The sequence below is a fragment of the Hyperolius riggenbachi genome, chromosome 8 (genome assembly GCF_040937935.1).
Source record: "Hyperolius riggenbachi isolate aHypRig1 chromosome 8, aHypRig1.pri, whole genome shotgun sequence".
In the NCBI taxonomy this organism is placed as follows: Eukaryota; Metazoa; Chordata; class Amphibia; order Anura; family Hyperoliidae; genus Hyperolius; species Hyperolius riggenbachi.
The window spans coordinates 90,265,091-90,281,906 of NC_090653.1; the positions used below are offsets into that span (position 1 = coordinate 90,265,091).

A 16,816-nucleotide genomic window follows, 5' to 3' on the forward strand; every position below is an offset into this window, starting at 1 on the left:
CTGTAAACAGTCAAGGGCAGGGATTGAATGATAAGCATGAGTGAGGAAGCACAGGCTTTTGCAAAGTCTCCGAGGACATTTACAACAAGAGGAGCAAATACTCTACAGAAGTGACAAGAACAGAGCTCAACGACCACAAAGGGACTCGAACCCTCAATCTTCTGATCCGAAGTCAGACGCCTTATCCATTAGGCCACGCGGTCTCATGCCTCTTTATAAAGAAACCATTTTCCACTGGAAACAGCCACCGCATAGGAAAAGACGCTCAAGGAGCACAAAGATTTCATTTGTTAGAGCAGGCACATGACATTGCTGTCTAAGGTATTGCAGTGATCCAAAATGGCAGTTTGATGAGTGTTTTCAGAGAAAAAACATGCCTTGCAGTGTTCATGAAGTCTTCTAGGCTAAGTTTGTGGTTGTCTCTTCTCTGTTAAGTATAGTCATTGTGCCAGCTGCATGGGAACATAGTACACCGCTTGTCAGGATGGCCGAGTGGTCTAAGGCGCCAGACTCAAGAGACTTCTCTTCCCTTCTCATGGGCCTTCTGGTCTCCGAATGGAGGCGTGGGTTCAAATCCCACTTCTGACAGAGCTTTTTCACTTTGTCCATCATGGCACATTGGTCGGGCCTGCCAAAACAAGCTCTTGGGTCTTTTCGTTTACTAGGCTCTTCAAAGGGCCTTCTCAACAGCAACCTCATATGGACTTTTGGAAAATCTCGCAGAAAAGGAACAAGGCCGACTTTTTTCTACAAGCTTTCTAACACACGTTTTACAAACTGACAAATTCCATCCCCTTTGGCACACCTACAGTCATATGGGTTAGCTCATCTTCTCTTCTAGTTCACTTCATCAGGATCAGAAGCTTTGGAGGCAATTTGTTTTGCTAAATCTTAAAAGGTTAGTGTACAGGTAAAGTGACAAATATGTAAGGAGACCGAACTCAGGAGATAGGTTTTGGCAATAACTTACAGGTCTTCCCTGTATGTTCTGACCTTTGGTGAAAGAGGTGGGGTTATTCCCTCTTCTGACAAGACTCATTTGTTGAAATTTCAACGGACCCTTCCTTGAAAAGAGTTCAGGTTGCAAGAAAACCAATTGCAGTGTTCCATTTGCGGTGTGGATCATATCTTTTCAGAGGAAATGACAGACATACTTTCCAAATTTCAGGCAAGAACTCTTCATATAAATTGGGAACCGAGGCAACCTTTTGAAATTGTTGAGCTTGCAACAAGAAGGAATCGCATCGTGCCACTTGACATGCTGTGTCTGCACCTTTGTAAAAGTCTGGCTTACAGCAGAATTGCAGACAAGGATTTCCTAAATCATATAGGAAATTAATTTTCTCATGTTAGTAAACAAAATGCTTAGCAGAAAGGGAGATGCCACCATGAATGTTTGAACCCTGGGTCATATAGTTTACTTAGAGTCTCTTCCAAGGTCCATCAGGGTATTGGGTTCAAAGTAAGGCAAAGGTTAGAATCCCAGTGTGGACTAGCAGTGTTTATTTGAGGTTGATGTAAAAACTTTGCTGGGACTTGCACAAGTTGTAAGAAAAGAGTTAGCGTCATTGACATTGTGGTGAAAGCTCAGCAAAAGCAGCCACCTTTGTAGCTGTAAACAGTCAAGGGCAGGGATTGAATGATAAGCATGAGTGAGGAAGCACAGGCTTTTGCAAAGTCTCCGAGGACATTTACAACAAGAGGAGCAAATACTCTACAGAAGTGACAAGAACAGAGCTCAACAACCACGAAGGGACTCAAACCCTCAATCTTCTGATCCAAAATCAGACACCTTATCCATTAGGCCACGCAGTCTCATGCCTCTTTATGAAGAAACCATTTTCCACTGGAAACAGCCACCGCATAGGAAAAGACGCTCAAGGAGCACAAAGGATTTCATTTGTTAGAGCAGGCACATGACATTGCTGTCTAAGGTATTGCAGTGATCCAAAATGGCAGTTTGATGAGTGTTTTCAGAGAAAAAACATGCCTTGCAGTGTTCATGAAGTCTTCTAGGCTAAGTTTGTGGTTGTCTCTTCTCTGTTATGTATAGTCATTGTGCCAGCTGCATGGGCACATAGTACACCGCTTGTCAGGATGGCCGAGTGGTCTAAGGCACCAGACTCAAGAGGCTTCTCTTCCCTTCTCATGGGCCTTCTGGTCTCTGAATGGAGGCGTGGGTTCAAATCCCACTTCTGACAGAGCTTTTTCACTTTGTCCATCATGGCACATTGGTCGGGCCTGCCAAAACAAGCTCTTGGGTCTTTTCGTTTACTAGGCTCTTCAAAGGGCCTTCTCAACAGCAACCTCACATGGACTTTTGGAAAATCTCGCAGAAAAGGAACAAGGCCGACTTTTTTCTACAAGCTTTCTAACACACGTTTTACAAACTGACAAATTCCATCCCCTTTGGCACACCCACAGTCATATGGGTTAGCTCATCTTCTCTTCTAGTTCACTTCATCAGGATCAGAAGCTTTGGAGGCAATTTGTTTTGCTAAATCTTAAAAGGTTAGTGTACAGGTAAAGTGACAAATATGTAAGGAGACCGAACTCAGGAGATAGGTTTTGGCAATAACTTACAGGTCTTCCCTGTATGTTCTGACCTTTGGTGAAAGAGGTGGGGTTATTCCCTCTTCTGACAAGACTCATTTGTTGAAATTTCAACGGACCCTTCCTTGAAAAGAGTTCAGGTTGCAAGAAAACCAATTGCAGTGTTCCATTTGCGGTGTGGATCATATCTTTTCAGAGGAAATGACAGACATACTTTCCAAATTTCAGGCAAGAACTCTTTATATAAATTGGGAACCGAGGCAACCTTTTGAAATTGTTGAGCTTGCAACAAGAAGGAATCGCATCGTGCCACTTGACATGCTGTGTCTGCACCTTTGTAAAAGTCTGGCTTACAGCAGAATTGCAGACAAGGATTTCCTAAATCATATAGGAAATTCATTTTCTCATGTTAGTAAACAAAATGCTTAGCAGAAAGGGAGATGCCACCATGAATGTTTGAACCCTGGGTCATATAGTTTACTTAGAGTCTCTTCCAAGGTCCATCAGGGTATTGAGTTCAAAGTAAGGCAAAGGTTAGAATCCCAGTGTGGACTAGCAGTGTTTATTTGAGGTTGATGTAAAAACTTTGCTGGGACTTGCACAAGTTGTAAGAAAAGAGTTAGCGTCATTGACATTGTGGTGAAAGCTCAGCAAAAGCAGCCACCTTTGTAGCTGTAAACAGTCAAGGGCAGGGATTGAATGATAAGCATGAGTGAGGAAGCACAGGCTTTTGCAAAGTCTCCGAGGACATTTACAACAAGAGGAGCAAATACTCTACAGAAGTGACAAGAACAGAGCTCAACGACCACAAAGGGACTCGAACCCTCAATCTTCTGATCCGAAGTCAGACGCCTTATCCATTAGGCCACGCGGTCTCATGCCTCTTTATAAAGAAACCATTTTCCACTGGAAACAGCCACCGCATAGGAAAAGACGCTCAAGGAGCACAAAGATTTCATTTGTTAGAGCAGGCACATGACATTGCTGTCTAAGGTATTGCAGTGATCCAAAATGGCAGTTTGATGAGTGTTTTCAGAGAAAAAACATGCCTTGCAGTGTTCATGAAGTCTTCTAGGCTAAGTTTGTGGTTGTCTCTTCTCTGTTAAGTATAGTCATTGTGCCAGCTGCATGGGAACATAGTACACCGCTTGTCAGGATGGCCGAGTGGTCTAAGGCGCCAGACTCAAGAGACTTCTCTTCCCTTCTCATGGGCCTTCTGGTCTCCGAATGGAGGCGTGGGTTCAAATCCCACTTCTGACAGAGCTTTTTCACTTTGTCCATCATGGCACATTGGTCGGGCCTGCCAAAACAAGCTCTTGGGTCTTTTCGTTTACTAGGCTCTTCAAAGGGCCTTCTCAACAGCAACCTCATATGGACTTTTGGAAAATCTCGCAGAAAAGGAACAAGGCCGACTTTTTTCTACAAGCTTTCTAACACACGTTTTACAAACTGACAAATTCCATCCCCTTTGGCACACCTACAGTCATATGGGTTAGCTCATCTTCTCTTCTAGTTCACTTCATCAGGATCAGAAGCTTTGGAGGCAATTTGTTTTGCTAAATCTTAAAAGGTTAGTGTACAGGTAAAGTGACAAATATGTAAGGAGACCGAACTCAGGAGATAGGTTTTGGCAATAACTTACAGGTCTTCCCTGTATGTTCTGACCTTTGGTGAAAGAGGTGGGGTTATTCCCTCTTCTGACAAGACTCATTTGTTGAAATTTCAACGGACCCTTCCTTGAAAAGAGTTCAGGTTGCAAGAAAACCAATTGCAGTGTTCCATTTGCGGTGTGGATCATATCTTTTCAGAGGAAATGACAGACATACTTTCCAAATTTCAGGCAAGAACTCTTCATATAAATTGGGAACCGAGGCAACCTTTTGAAATTGTTGAGCTTGCAACAAGAAGGAATCGCATCGTGCCACTTGACATGCTGTGTCTGCACCTTTGTAAAAGTCTGGCTTACAGCAGAATTGCAGACAAGGATTTCCTAAATCATATAGGAAATTAATTTTCTCATGTTAGTAAACAAAATGCTTAGCAGAAAGGGAGATGCCACCATGAATGTTTGAACCCTGGGTCATATAGTTTACTTAGAGTCTCTTCCAAGGTCCATCAGGGTATTGGGTTCAAAGTAAGGCAAAGGTTAGAATCCCAGTGTGGACTAGCAGTGTTTATTTGAGGTTGATGTAAAAACTTTGCTGGGACTTGCACAAGTTGTAAGAAAAGAGTTAGCGTCATTGACATTGTGGTGAAAGCTCAGCAAAAGCAGCCACCTTTGTAGCTGTAAACAGTCAAGGGCAGGGATTGAATGATAAGCATGAGTGAGGAAGCACAGGCTTTTGCAAAGTCTCCGAGGACATTTACAACAAGAGGAGCAAATACTCTACAGAAGTGACAAGAACAGAGCTCAACAACCACGAAGGGACTCAAACCCTCAATCTTCTGATCCAAAATCAGACACCTTATCCATTAGGCCACGCGGTCTCATGCCTCTTTATGAAGAAACCATTTTCCACTGGAAACAGCCACCGCATAGGAAAAGACGCTCAAGGAGCACAAAGGATTTCATTTGTTAGAGCAGGCACATGACATTGCTGTCTAAGGTATTGCAGTGATCCAAAATGGCAGTTTGATGAGTGTTTTCAGAGAAAAAACATGCCTTGCAGTGTTCATGAAGTCTTCTAGGCTAAGTTTGTGGTTGTCTCTTCTCTGTTAAGTATAGTCATTGTGCCAGCTGCATGGGCATATAGTACACCGCTTGTCAGGATGGCCGAGTGGTCTAAGGCACCAGACTCAAGAGGCTTCTCTTCCCTTCTCATGGGCCTTCTGGTCTCTGAATGGAGGTGTGGGTTCAAATCCCACTTCTGACAGAGCTTTTTCACTTTGTCCATCATGGCACATTGGTCGGGCCTGCCAAAACAAGCTCTTGGGTCTTTTCGTTTACTAGGCTCTTCAAAGGGCCTTCTCAACAGCAACCTCACATGGACTTTTGGAAAATCTCGCAGAAAAGGAACAAGGCCGACTTTTTTCTACAAGCTTTCTAACACACGTTTTACAAACTGACAAATTCCATCCCCTTTGGCACACCCACAGTCATATGGGTTAGCTCATCTTCTCTTCTAGTTCACTTCATCAGGATCAGAAGCTTTGGAGGCAATTTGTTTTGCTAAATCTTAAAAGGTTAGTGTACAGGTAAAGTGACAAATATGTAAGGAGACCGAACTCAGGAGATAGGTTTTGGCAATAACTTACAGGTCTTCCCTGTATCTTCTGACCTTTGGTGAAAGAGGTGGGGTTATTCCCTCTTCTGACAAGACTCATTTGTTGAAATTTCAACGGACCCTTCCTTGAAAAGAGTTCAGGTTGCAAGAAAACCAATTGCAGTGTTCCATTTGCGGTGTGGATCATATCTTTTCAGAGGAAATGACAGACATACTTTGCAAATTTCAGGCAAGAACTCTTCATATAAATTGGGAACCGAGGCAACCTTTTGAAATTGTTGAGCTTGCAACAAGAAGGAATCGCATCGTGCCACTTGACATGCTGTGTCTGCACCTTTGTAAAAGTCTGGCTTACAGCAGAATTGCAGACAAGGATTTCCTAAATCATATAGGAAATTAATTTTCTCATGTTAGTAAACAAAATGCTTAGCAAAAAGGGAGATGCCACCATGAATGTTTGAACCCTGGGTCATATAGTTTACTTAGAGTCTCTTCCAAGGTCCATCAGGGTATTGGGTTCAAAGTAAGGCAAAGGTTAGAATCCCAGTGTGGACTAGCAGTGTTTATTTGAGGTTGATGTAAAAACTTTGCTGGGACTTGCACAAGTTGTAAGAAAAGAGTTAGCGTCATTGACATTGTGGTGAAAGCTCAGCAAAAGCAGCCACCTTTGTAGCTGTAAACAGTCAAGGGCAGGGATTGAATGATAAGCATGAGTGAGGAAGCACAGGCTTTTGCAAAGTCTCCGAGGACATTTACAACAAGAGGAGCAAATACTCTACAGAAGTGACAAGAACAGAGCTCAACGACCACAAAGGGACTCAAACACTCAATCTTCTGATCCGAAGTCAGACGCCTTATCCATTAGGCCACGCGGTCTCATGCCTCTTTATGAAGAAACCATTTTCCACTGGAAACAGCCACCGCATAGGAAAAGACGCTCAAGGAGCACAAAGGATTTCATTTGTTAGAGCAGGCACATGACATTGCTGTCTAAGGTATTGCAGTGATCCAAAATGGCAGTTTGATGAGTGTTTTCAGAGAAAAAACATGCCTTGCAGTGTTCATGAAGTCTTCTAGGCTAAGTTTGTGGTTTTCTCTTCTCTGTTAAGTATAGTCATTGTGCCAGCTGCATGGGCACATAGTACACCGCTTGTCAGGATGGCCGAGTGGTCTAAGGCGCCAGACTCAAGAGGCTTCTCTTCCCTTCTCATGGGCCTTCTGGTCTCCGAATGGAGGCGTGGGTTCAAATCCCACTTCTGACAGAGCTTTTTCACTTTGTCCATCATGGCACATTGGTCGGGCCTGCCAAAACAAGCTCTTGGGTCTTTTCGTTTACTAGGCTCTTCAAAGGGCCTTCTCAACAGCAACCTCACATGGACTTTTGGAAAATCTCGCAGAAAAGGAACAAGGCCGACTTTTTTCTACAAGCTTTCTAACACACGTTTTACAAACTGACAAATTCCATCCCCTTTGGCACACCTACAGTCATATGGGTTAGCTCATCTTCTCTTCTAGTTCACTTCATCAGGATCAGAAGCTTTGGAGGCAATTTGTTTTGCTAAATCTTAAAAGGTTAGTGTACAGGTAAAGTGACAAATATGTAAGGAGACCGAACTCAGGAGATAGGTTTTGGCAATAACTTACAGGTCTTCCCTGTATGTTCTGACCTTTGGTGAAAGAGGTGGGGTTATTCCCTCTTCTGACAAGACTCATTTGTTGAAATTTCAACGGACCCTTCCTTGAAAAGAGTTCAGGTTGCAAGAAAACCAATTGCAGTGTTCCATTTGCGGTGTGGATCATATCTTTTCAGAGGAAATGACAGACATACTTTCCAAATTTCAGGCAAGAACTCTTTATATAAATTGGGAACCGAGGCAACCTTTTGAAATTGTTGAGCTTGCAACAAGAAGGAATCGCATCGTGCCACTTGACATGCTGTGTCTGCACCTTTGTAAAAGTCTGGCTTACAGCAGAATTGCAGACAAGGATTTCCTAAATCATATAGGAAATTCATTTTCTCATGTTAGTAAACAAAATGCTTAGCAGAAAGGGAGATGCCACCATGAATGTTTGAACCCTGGGTCATATAGTTTACTTAGAGTCTCTTCCAAGGTCCATCAGGGTATTGAGTTCAAAGTAAGGCAAAGGTTAGAATCCCAGTGTGGACTAGCAGTGTTTATTTGAGGTTGATGTAAAAACTTTGCTGGGACTTGCACAAGTTGTAAGAAAAGAGTTAGCGTCATTGACATTGTGGTGAAAGCTCAGCAAAAGCAGCCACCTTTGTAGCTGTAAACAGTCAAGGGCAGGGATTGAATGATAAGCATGAGTGAGGAAGCACAGGCTTTTGCAAAGTCTCCGAGGACATTTACAACAAGAGGAGCAAATACTCTACAGAAGTGACAAGAACAGAGCTCAACGACCACAAAGGGACTCGAACCCTCAATCTTCTGATCCGAAGTCAGACGCCTTATCCATTAGGCCACGCGGTCTCATGCCTCTTTATAAAGAAACCATTTTCCACTGGAAACAGCCACCGCATAGGAAAAGACGCTCAAGGAGCACAAAGATTTCATTTGTTAGAGCAGGCACATGACATTGCTGTCTAAGGTATTGCAGTGATCCAAAATGGCAGTTTGATGAGTGTTTTCAGAGAAAAAACATGCCTTGCAGTGTTCATGAAGTCTTCTAGGCTAAGTTTGTGGTTGTCTCTTCTCTGTTAAGTATAGTCATTGTGCCAGCTGCATGGGAACATAGTACACCGCTTGTCAGGATGGCCGAGTGGTCTAAGGCGCCAGACTCAAGAGACTTCTCTTCCCTTCTCATGGGCCTTCTGGTCTCCGAATGGAGGCGTGGGTTCAAATCCCACTTCTGACAGAGCTTTTTCACTTTGTCCATCATGGCACATTGGTCGGGCCTGCCAAAACAAGCTCTTGGGTCTTTTCGTTTACTAGGCTCTTCAAAGGGCCTTCTCAACAGCAACCTCATATGGACTTTTGGAAAATCTCGCAGAAAAGGAACAAGGCCGACTTTTTTCTACAAGCTTTCTAACACACGTTTTACAAACTGACAAATTCCATCCCCTTTGGCACACCTACAGTCATATGGGTTAGCTCATCTTCTCTTCTAGTTCACTTCATCAGGATCAGAAGCTTTGGAGGCAATTTGTTTTGCTAAATCTTAAAAGGTTAGTGTACAGGTAAAGTGACAAATATGTAAGGAGACCGAACTCAGGAGATAGGTTTTGGCAATAACTTACAGGTCTTCCCTGTATGTTCTGACCTTTGGTGAAAGAGGTGGGGTTATTCCCTCTTCTGACAAGACTCATTTGTTGAAATTTCAACGGACCCTTCCTTGAAAAGAGTTCAGGTTGCAAGAAAACCAATTGCAGTGTTCCATTTGCGGTGTGGATCATATCTTTTCAGAGGAAATGACAGACATACTTTCCAAATTTCAGGCAAGAACTCTTCATATAAATTGGGAACCGAGGCAACCTTTTGAAATTGTTGAGCTTGCAACAAGAAGGAATCGCATCGTGCCACTTGACATGCTGTGTCTGCACCTTTGTAAAAGTCTGGCTTACAGCAGAATTGCAGACAAGGATTTCCTAAATCATATAGGAAATTAATTTTCTCATGTTAGTAAACAAAATGCTTAGCAGAAAGGGAGATGCCACCATGAATGTTTGAACCCTGGGTCATATAGTTTACTTAGAGTCTCTTCCAAGGTCCATCAGGGTATTGGGTTCAAAGTAAGGCAAAGGTTAGAATCCCAGTGTGGACTAGCAGTGTTTATTTGAGGTTGATGTAAAAACTTTGCTGGGACTTGCACAAGTTGTAAGAAAAGAGTTAGCGTCATTGACATTGTGGTGAAAGCTCAGCAAAAGCAGCCACCTTTGTAGCTGTAAACAGTCAAGGGCAGGGATTGAATGATAAGCATGAGTGAGGAAGCACAGGCTTTTGCAAAGTCTCCGAGGACATTTACAACAAGAGGAGCAAATACTCTACAGAAGTGACAAGAACAGAGCTCAACAACCACGAAGGGACTCAAACCCTCAATCTTCTGATCCAAAATCAGACACCTTATCCATTAGGCCACGCGGTCTCATGCCTCTTTATGAAGAAACCATTTTCCACTGGAAACAGCCACCGCATAGGAAAAGACGCTCAAGGAGCACAAAGGATTTCATTTGTTAGAGCAGGCACATGACATTGCTGTCTAAGGTATTGCAGTGATCCAAAATGGCAGTTTGATGAGTGTTTTCAGAGAAAAAACATGCCTTGCAGTGTTCATGAAGTCTTCTAGGCTAAGTTTGTGGTTGTCTCTTCTCTGTTATGTATAGTCATTGTGCCAGCTGCATGGGCACATAGTACACCGCTTGTCAGGATGGCCGAGTGGTCTAAGGCACCAGACTCAAGAGGCTTCTCTTCCCTTCTCATGGGCCTTCTGGTCTCTGAATGGAGGCGTGGGTTCAAATCCCACTTCTGACAGAGCTTTTTCACTTTGTCCATCATGGCACATTGGTCGGGCCTGCCAAAACAAGCTCTTGGGTCTTTTCGTTTACTAGGCTCTTCAAAGGGCCTTCTCAACAGCAACCTCACATGGACTTTTGGAAAATCTCGCAGAAAAGGAACAAGGCCGACTTTTTTCTACAAGCTTTCTAACACACGTTTTACAAACTGACAAATTCCATCCCCTTTGGCACACCCACAGTCATATGGGTTAGCTCATCTTCCCTTCTAGTTCACTTCATCAGGATCAGAAGCTTTGGAGGCAATTTGTTTTGCTAAATCTTAAAAGGTTAGTGTACAGGTAAAGTGACAAATATGTAAGGAGACCGAACTCAGGAGATAGGTTTTGGCAATAACTTACAGGTCTTCCCTGTATGTTCTGACCTTTGGTGAAAGAGGTGGGGTTATTCCCTCTTCTGACAAGACTCATTTGTTGAAATTTCAACGGACCCTTCCTTGAAAAGAGTTCAGGTTGCAAGAAAACCAATTGCAGTGTTCCATTTGCGGTGTGGATCATATCTTTTCAGAGGAAATGACAGACATACTTTGCAAATTTCAGGCAAGAACTCTTCATATAAATTGGGAACCGAGGCAACCTTTTGAAATTGTTGAGCTTGCAACAAAAAGGAATCGCATCGTGCCACTTGACATGCTGTGTCTGCACCTTTGTAAAAGTCTGGCTTACAGCAGAATTGCAGACAAGGATTTCCTAAATCATATAGGAAATTCATTTTCTCATGTTAGTAAACAAAATGCTTAGCAGAAAGGGAGATGCCACCATGAATGTTTGAACCCTGGGTCATATAGTTTACTTAGAGTCTCTTCCAAGGTCCATCAGGGTATTGGGTTCAAAGTAAGGCAAAGGTTAGAATCCCAGTGTGGACTAGCAGTGTTTATTTGAGGTTGATGTAAAAACTTTGCTGGGACTTGCACAAGTTGTAAGAAAAGAGTTAGCGTCATTGACATTGTGGTGAAAGCTCAGCAAAAGCAGCCACCTTTGTAGCTGTAAACAGTCAAGGGCAGGGATTGAATGATAAGCATGAGTGAGGAAGCACAGGCTTTTGCAAAGTCTCCGAGGACATTTACAACAAGAGGAGCAAATACTCTATAGAAGTGACAAGAACAGAGCTCAACGACCACGAAGGGACTCGAACCCTCAATCTTCTGATCCGAAGTCAGACACCTTATCCATTAGGCCACGCGGTCTCATGCCTCTTTGTGAAGAAACCATTTTCCACTGGAAACAGCCACCGCATAGGAAAAGACGCTCAAGGAGCACAAAGATTTCATTTGTTAGAGCAGGCACATGACATTGCTGTCTAAGGTATTGCAGTGATCCAAAATGGCAGTTTGATGAGTGTTTTCAGAGAAAAAACATGCCTTGCAGTGTTCATGAAGTCTTCTAGGCTAAGTTTGTGGTTGTCTCTTCTCTGTTAAGTATAGTCATTGTGCCAGCTGCATGGGCACATAGTACACCGCTTGTCAGGATGGCCGAGTGGTCTAAGGCGCCAGACTCAAGAGGCTTCTCTTCCCTTCTCATGGGCCTTCTGGTTTCGGAATGGAGGCGTGGGTTCAAATCCCACTTCTGATGGAGCTTTTTCACTTTGTCTATCATGGCACATTGGTCGGGCCTGCCAAAACAAGCTCTTGGGTCTTTTCGTTTACTAGGCTCTTCAAAGGGCCTTCTCAACAGCAACCTCACATGGACTTTTGGAAAATTTCGCAGAAAAGGAACAAGGCCGACTTTTTTCTACAAGCTTTCTAACACACGTTTTACAAACTGACAAATTCCATCCCCTTTGGCACACCTACAGTCATATGGGTTAGCTCATCTTCTCTTCTAGTTCACTTCATCAGGATCAGAAGCTTTGGAGGCAATTTGTTTTGCTAAATCTTAAAAGGTTAGTGTACAGGTAAAGTGACAAATATGTAAGAAGACCGAACTCAGGAGATAGGTTTTGGCAATAACTTACAGGTCTTCCCTGTATGTTCTGACCTTTGGTGAAAGAGGTGGGGTTATTCCCTCTTCTGACAAGACTCATTTGTTGAAATTTCAACGGACCCTTCCTTGAAAAGAGTTCAGGTTGCAAGAAAACCAATTGCAGTGTTCCATTTGCGGTGTGGATCATATCTTTTCAGAGGAAATGACAGACATACTTTCCAATTTTCAGGCAAGAACTCTTCATATAAATTGGGAACCGAGGCAACCTTTTGAAATTGTTGAGCTTGCAACAAGAAGGAATCGCATCGTGCCACTTGACATGCTGTGTCTGCACCTTTGTAAAAGTCTGGCTTACAGCAGAATTGCAGACAAGGATTTCCTAAATCATATAGGAAATTAATTTTCTCATGTTAGTAAACAAAATGCTTAGCAGAAAGGGAGATGCCACCATGAATGTTTGAACCCTGGGTCATATAGTTTACTTAGAGTCTCTTCCAAGGTCCATCAGGGTATTGGGTTCAAAGTAAGGCAAAGGTTAGAATCCCAGTGTGGACTAGCAGTGTTTATTTGAGGTTGATGTAAAAACTTTGCTGGGACTTGCACAAGTTGTAAGAAAAGAGTTAGCGTCATTGACATTGTGGTGAAAGCTCAGCAAAAGCAGCCACCTTTGTAGCTGTAAACAGTCAAGGGCAGGGATTGAATGATAAGCATGAGTGAGGAAGCACAGGCTTTTGCAAAGTCTCCGAGGACATTTACAACAAGAGGAGCAAATACTCTATAGAAGTGACAAGAACAGAGCTCAACGACCACAAAGGGACTCGAACCCTCAATCTTCTGATCCGAAGTCAGACGCCTTATCCATTAGGCCACGCGGTCTCATGCCTCTTTATGAAGAAACCATTTTCCACTGGAAACAGCCACCGCATAGGAAAAGACGCTCAAGGAGCACAAAGATTTCATTTGTTAGAGCAGGCACATGACATTGCTGTCTAAGGTATTGCAGTGATCCAAAATGGCAGTTTGATGAGTGTTTTCAGAGAAAAAACATGCCTTGCAGTGTTCATGAAGTCTTCTAGGCTAAGTTTGTGGTTGTCTCTTCTCTGTTAAGTATAGTCATTGTGCCAGCTGCATGGGCACATAGTACACCGCTTGTCAGGATGGCCGAGTGGTCTAAGGCGCCAGACTCAAGAGGCTTCTCTTCCCTTCTCATGGGCCTTCTGGTTTCGGAATGGAGGCGTGGGTTCAAATCCCACTTCTGACAGAGCTTTTTCACTTTGTCTATCATGGCACATTGGTCGGGCCTGCCAAAACAAGCTCTTGGGTCTTTTCGTTTACTAGGCTCTTCAAAGGGCCTTCTCAACAGCAACCTCACATGGACTTTTGGAAAATCTCGCAGAAAAGGAACAAGGCCGACTTTTTTCTACAAGCTTTCTAACACACGTTTTACAAACTGACAAATTCCATCCCCTTTGGCACACCTACAGTCATATGGGTTAGCTCATCTTCTCTTCTAGTTCACTTCATCAGGATCAGAAGCTTTGGAGGCAATTTGTTTTGCTAAATCTTAAAAGGTTAGTGTACAGGTAAAGTGACAAATATGTAAGGAGACCGAACTCAGGAGATAGGTTTTGGCAATAACTTACAGGTCTTCCCTGTATGTTCTGACCTTTGGTGAAAGAGGTGGGGTTATTCCCTCTTCTGACAAGACTCATTTGTTGAAATTTCAACGGACCCTTCCTTGAAAAGAGTTCAGGTTGCAAGAAAACCAATTGCAGTGTTCCATTTGCGGTGTGGATCATATCTTTTTAGAGGAAATGACAGACATACTTTCCAAATTTCAGGCAAGAACTCTTCATATAAATTGGGAACCGAGGCAACCTTTTGAAATTGTTGAGCTTGCAACAAGAAGGAATCGCATCGTGCCACTTGACATGCTGTGTCTGCACCTTTGTAAAAGTCTGGCTTACAGCAGAATTGCAGACAAGGATTTCCTAAATCATATAGGAAATTAATTTTCTCATGTTAGTAAACAAAATGCTTAGCAGAAAGGGAGATGCCACCATGAATGTTTGAACCCTGGGTCATATAGTTTACTTAGAGTCTCTTCCAAGGTCCATCAGGGTATTGGGTTCAAAGTAAGGCAAAGGTTAGAATCCCAGTGTGGACTAGCAGTGTTTATTTGAGGTTGATGTAAAAACTTTGCTGGGACTTGCACAAGTTGTAAGAAAAGAGTTAGCGTCATTGACATTGTGGTGAAAGCTCAGCAAAAGCAGCCACCTTTGTAGCTGTAAACAGTCAAGGGCAGGGATTGAATGATAAGCATGAGTGAGGAAGCACAGGCTTTTGCAAAGTCTCCGAGGACATTTACAACAAGAGGAGCAAATACTCTATAGAAGTGACAAGAACAGAGCTCAACAACCACGAAGGGACTCGAACCCTCAATCTTCTGATCCGAAGTCAGACGCCTTATCCATTAGGCCACGCGGTCTCATGCCTCTTTATGACGAAACCATTTTCCACTGGAAACAGCCACCGCATAGGAAAAGACGCTCAAGGAGCACAAAGATTTCATTTGTTAGAGCAGGCACATGACATTGCTGTCTAAGGTATTGCAGTGATCCAAAATGGCAGTTTGATGAGTGTTTTCAGAGAAAAAACATGCCTTGCAGTGTTCATGAAGTCTTCTAGGCTAAGTTTGTGGTTGTCTCTTCTCTGTTAAGTATAGTCATTGTGCCAGCTGCATGGGCACATAGTACACAGCTTGTCAGGATGGCCGAGTGGTCTAAGGCGCCAGACTCAAGAGGCTTCTCTTCCCTTCTCATGGGCCTTCTGGTCTCCGAATGGAGGCGTGGGTTCAAATCCCACTTCTGACAGAGCTTTTTCACTTTGTCTATCATGGCACATTGGTCGGGCCTGCCAAAACAAGCTCTTGGGTCTTTTCGTTTACTAGGCTCTTCAAAGGGCCTTCTCAACAGCAACCTCACATGGACTTTTGGAAAATCTCGCAGAAAAGGAACAAGGCCGACTTTTTTCTACAAGCTTTCTAACACACGTTTTACAAACTGACAAATTCCATCCCCTTTGGCACACCTACAGTCATATGGGTTAGCTCATCTTCTCTTCTAGTTCACTTCATCAGGATCAGAAGCTTTGGAGGCAATTTGTTTTGCTAAATCTTAAAAGGTTAGTGTACAGGTAAAGTGACAAATATGTAAGGAGACCGAACTCAGGAGATAGGTTTTGGCAATAACTTACAGGTCTTCCCTGTATGTTCTGACCTTTGGTGAAAGAGGTGGGGTTATTCCCTCTTCTGACAAGACTCATTTGTTGAAATTTCAACGGACCCTTCCTTGAAAAGAGTTCAGGTTGCAAGAAAACCAATTGCAGTGTTCCATTTGCGGTGTGGATCATATCTTTTTAGAGGAAATGACAGACATACTTTCCAAATTTCAGGCAAGAACTCTTCATATAAATTGGGAACCGAGGCAACCTTTTGAAATTGTTGAGCTTGCAACAAGAAGGAATCGCATCGTGCCACTTGACATGCTGTGTCTGCACCTTTGTAAAAGTCTGGCTTACAGCAGAATTGCAGACAAGGATTTCCTAAATCATATAGCAAATTAATTTTCTCATGTTAGTAAACAAAATGCTTAGCAGAAAGGGAGATGCCACCATGAATGTTTGAACCCTGGGTCATATAGTTTACTTAGAGTCTCTTCCAAGGTCCATCAGGGTATTGGGTTCAAAGTAAGGCAAAGGTTAGAATCCCAGTGTGGACTAGCAGTGTTTATTTGAGGTTGATGTAAAAACTTTGCTGGGACTTGCACAAGTTGTAAGAAAAGAGTTAGCGTCATTGACATTGTGGTGAAAGCTCAGCAAAAGCAGCCACCTTTGTAGCTGTAAACAGTCAAGGGCAGGGATTGAATGATAAGCATGAGTGAGGAAGCACAGGCTTTTGCAAAGTCTCCGAGGACATTTACAACAAGAGGAGCAAATACTCTATAGAAGTGACAAGAACAGAGCTCAACGACCACGAAGGGACTCGAACCCTCAATCTTCTGATCCGAAGTCGGACGCCTTATCCATTAGGCCACGCGGTCTCATGCCTCTTTATGAAGAAACCATTTTCCACTGGAAACAGCCACCGCATAGGAAAAGACGCTCAAGGAGCACAAAGATTTCATTTGTTAGAGCAGGCACATGACATTGCTGTCTAAGGTATTGCAGTGATCCAAAATGGCAGTTTGATGAGTGTTTTCAGAGAAAAAACATGCCTTGCAGTGTTCATGAAGTCTTCTAGGCTAAGTTTGTGGTTGTCTCTTCTCTGTTAAGTATAGTCATTGTGCCAGCTGCATGGGCACATAGTACACCGCTTGTCAGGATGGCCGAGTGGTCTAAGGCGCCAGACTCAAGAGGCTTCTCTTCCCTTCTCATGGGCCTTCTGGTCTCGGAATGGAGGCGTGGGTTCAAATCCCACTTCTGACAGAGCTTTTTCACTTTGTCTATCATGGCACATTGGTCGGGCCTGCCAAAACAAGCTCTTGGGTCTTTTCGTTTACTAGGCTCTTCAAAGGGCCTTCTCAACAGCA

At 43.3% G+C, this 16,816-nt stretch overlaps 18 non-coding genes across 18 annotated transcripts; 11 read left to right on the plus strand and 7 right to left on the minus strand.

Annotated features, from left to right (window-relative positions):
• Positions 1-130: 130 nt before the first annotated feature.
• On the minus strand, positions 131-203 carry TRNAR-UCG (transfer RNA arginine (anticodon UCG)). The gene has a single exon. It is a non-coding gene; the product is annotated as a tRNA-Arg (tRNA).
• A 275-nt stretch (positions 204-478) lies between these two features.
• Positions 479-588, plus strand: TRNAL-CAA (transfer RNA leucine (anticodon CAA)). The gene is made up of 2 exons: positions 479-516; positions 543-588. It is a non-coding gene; the product is annotated as a tRNA-Leu (tRNA).
• A 1,503-nt stretch (positions 589-2,091) lies between these two features.
• On the plus strand, positions 2,092-2,201 carry TRNAL-CAA (transfer RNA leucine (anticodon CAA)). Its single transcript has 2 exons — positions 2,092-2,129; positions 2,156-2,201. It is a non-coding gene; the product is annotated as a tRNA-Leu (tRNA).
• A 1,154-nt stretch (positions 2,202-3,355) lies between these two features.
• On the minus strand, positions 3,356-3,428 carry TRNAR-UCG (transfer RNA arginine (anticodon UCG)). The gene has a single exon. It is a non-coding gene; the product is annotated as a tRNA-Arg (tRNA).
• Positions 3,429-3,703: 275 nt separating this feature from the next.
• TRNAL-CAA (transfer RNA leucine (anticodon CAA)) lies at positions 3,704-3,813 on the plus strand. The gene is made up of 2 exons: positions 3,704-3,741; positions 3,768-3,813. It is a non-coding gene; the product is annotated as a tRNA-Leu (tRNA).
• Positions 3,814-5,316: 1,503 nt separating this feature from the next.
• TRNAL-CAA (transfer RNA leucine (anticodon CAA)) lies at positions 5,317-5,426 on the plus strand. The gene is made up of 2 exons: positions 5,317-5,354; positions 5,381-5,426. It is a non-coding gene; the product is annotated as a tRNA-Leu (tRNA).
• Positions 5,427-6,929: 1,503 nt separating this feature from the next.
• Positions 6,930-7,039, plus strand: TRNAL-CAA (transfer RNA leucine (anticodon CAA)). The gene is made up of 2 exons: positions 6,930-6,967; positions 6,994-7,039. It is a non-coding gene; the product is annotated as a tRNA-Leu (tRNA).
• A 1,154-nt stretch (positions 7,040-8,193) lies between these two features.
• Positions 8,194-8,266, minus strand: TRNAR-UCG (transfer RNA arginine (anticodon UCG)). Its single transcript has one exon. It is a non-coding gene; the product is annotated as a tRNA-Arg (tRNA).
• Positions 8,267-8,541: 275 nt separating this feature from the next.
• Positions 8,542-8,651, plus strand: TRNAL-CAA (transfer RNA leucine (anticodon CAA)). The gene is made up of 2 exons: positions 8,542-8,579; positions 8,606-8,651. It is a non-coding gene; the product is annotated as a tRNA-Leu (tRNA).
• A 1,503-nt stretch (positions 8,652-10,154) lies between these two features.
• On the plus strand, positions 10,155-10,264 carry TRNAL-CAA (transfer RNA leucine (anticodon CAA)). The gene is made up of 2 exons: positions 10,155-10,192; positions 10,219-10,264. It is a non-coding gene; the product is annotated as a tRNA-Leu (tRNA).
• Positions 10,265-11,418: 1,154 nt separating this feature from the next.
• Positions 11,419-11,491, minus strand: TRNAR-UCG (transfer RNA arginine (anticodon UCG)). The gene has a single exon. It is a non-coding gene; the product is annotated as a tRNA-Arg (tRNA).
• Positions 11,492-11,766: 275 nt separating this feature from the next.
• TRNAL-CAA (transfer RNA leucine (anticodon CAA)) lies at positions 11,767-11,876 on the plus strand. Its single transcript has 2 exons — positions 11,767-11,804; positions 11,831-11,876. It is a non-coding gene; the product is annotated as a tRNA-Leu (tRNA).
• A 1,154-nt stretch (positions 11,877-13,030) lies between these two features.
• Positions 13,031-13,103, minus strand: TRNAR-UCG (transfer RNA arginine (anticodon UCG)). Its single transcript has one exon. It is a non-coding gene; the product is annotated as a tRNA-Arg (tRNA).
• Positions 13,104-13,378: 275 nt separating this feature from the next.
• TRNAL-CAA (transfer RNA leucine (anticodon CAA)) lies at positions 13,379-13,488 on the plus strand. The gene is made up of 2 exons: positions 13,379-13,416; positions 13,443-13,488. It is a non-coding gene; the product is annotated as a tRNA-Leu (tRNA).
• A 1,154-nt stretch (positions 13,489-14,642) lies between these two features.
• Positions 14,643-14,715, minus strand: TRNAR-UCG (transfer RNA arginine (anticodon UCG)). The gene has a single exon. It is a non-coding gene; the product is annotated as a tRNA-Arg (tRNA).
• A 275-nt stretch (positions 14,716-14,990) lies between these two features.
• TRNAL-CAA (transfer RNA leucine (anticodon CAA)) lies at positions 14,991-15,100 on the plus strand. Its single transcript has 2 exons — positions 14,991-15,028; positions 15,055-15,100. It is a non-coding gene; the product is annotated as a tRNA-Leu (tRNA).
• A 1,154-nt stretch (positions 15,101-16,254) lies between these two features.
• On the minus strand, positions 16,255-16,327 carry TRNAR-UCG (transfer RNA arginine (anticodon UCG)). The gene has a single exon. It is a non-coding gene; the product is annotated as a tRNA-Arg (tRNA).
• A 275-nt stretch (positions 16,328-16,602) lies between these two features.
• On the plus strand, positions 16,603-16,712 carry TRNAL-CAA (transfer RNA leucine (anticodon CAA)). The gene is made up of 2 exons: positions 16,603-16,640; positions 16,667-16,712. It is a non-coding gene; the product is annotated as a tRNA-Leu (tRNA).
• Positions 16,713-16,816: the final 104 nt, after the last annotated feature.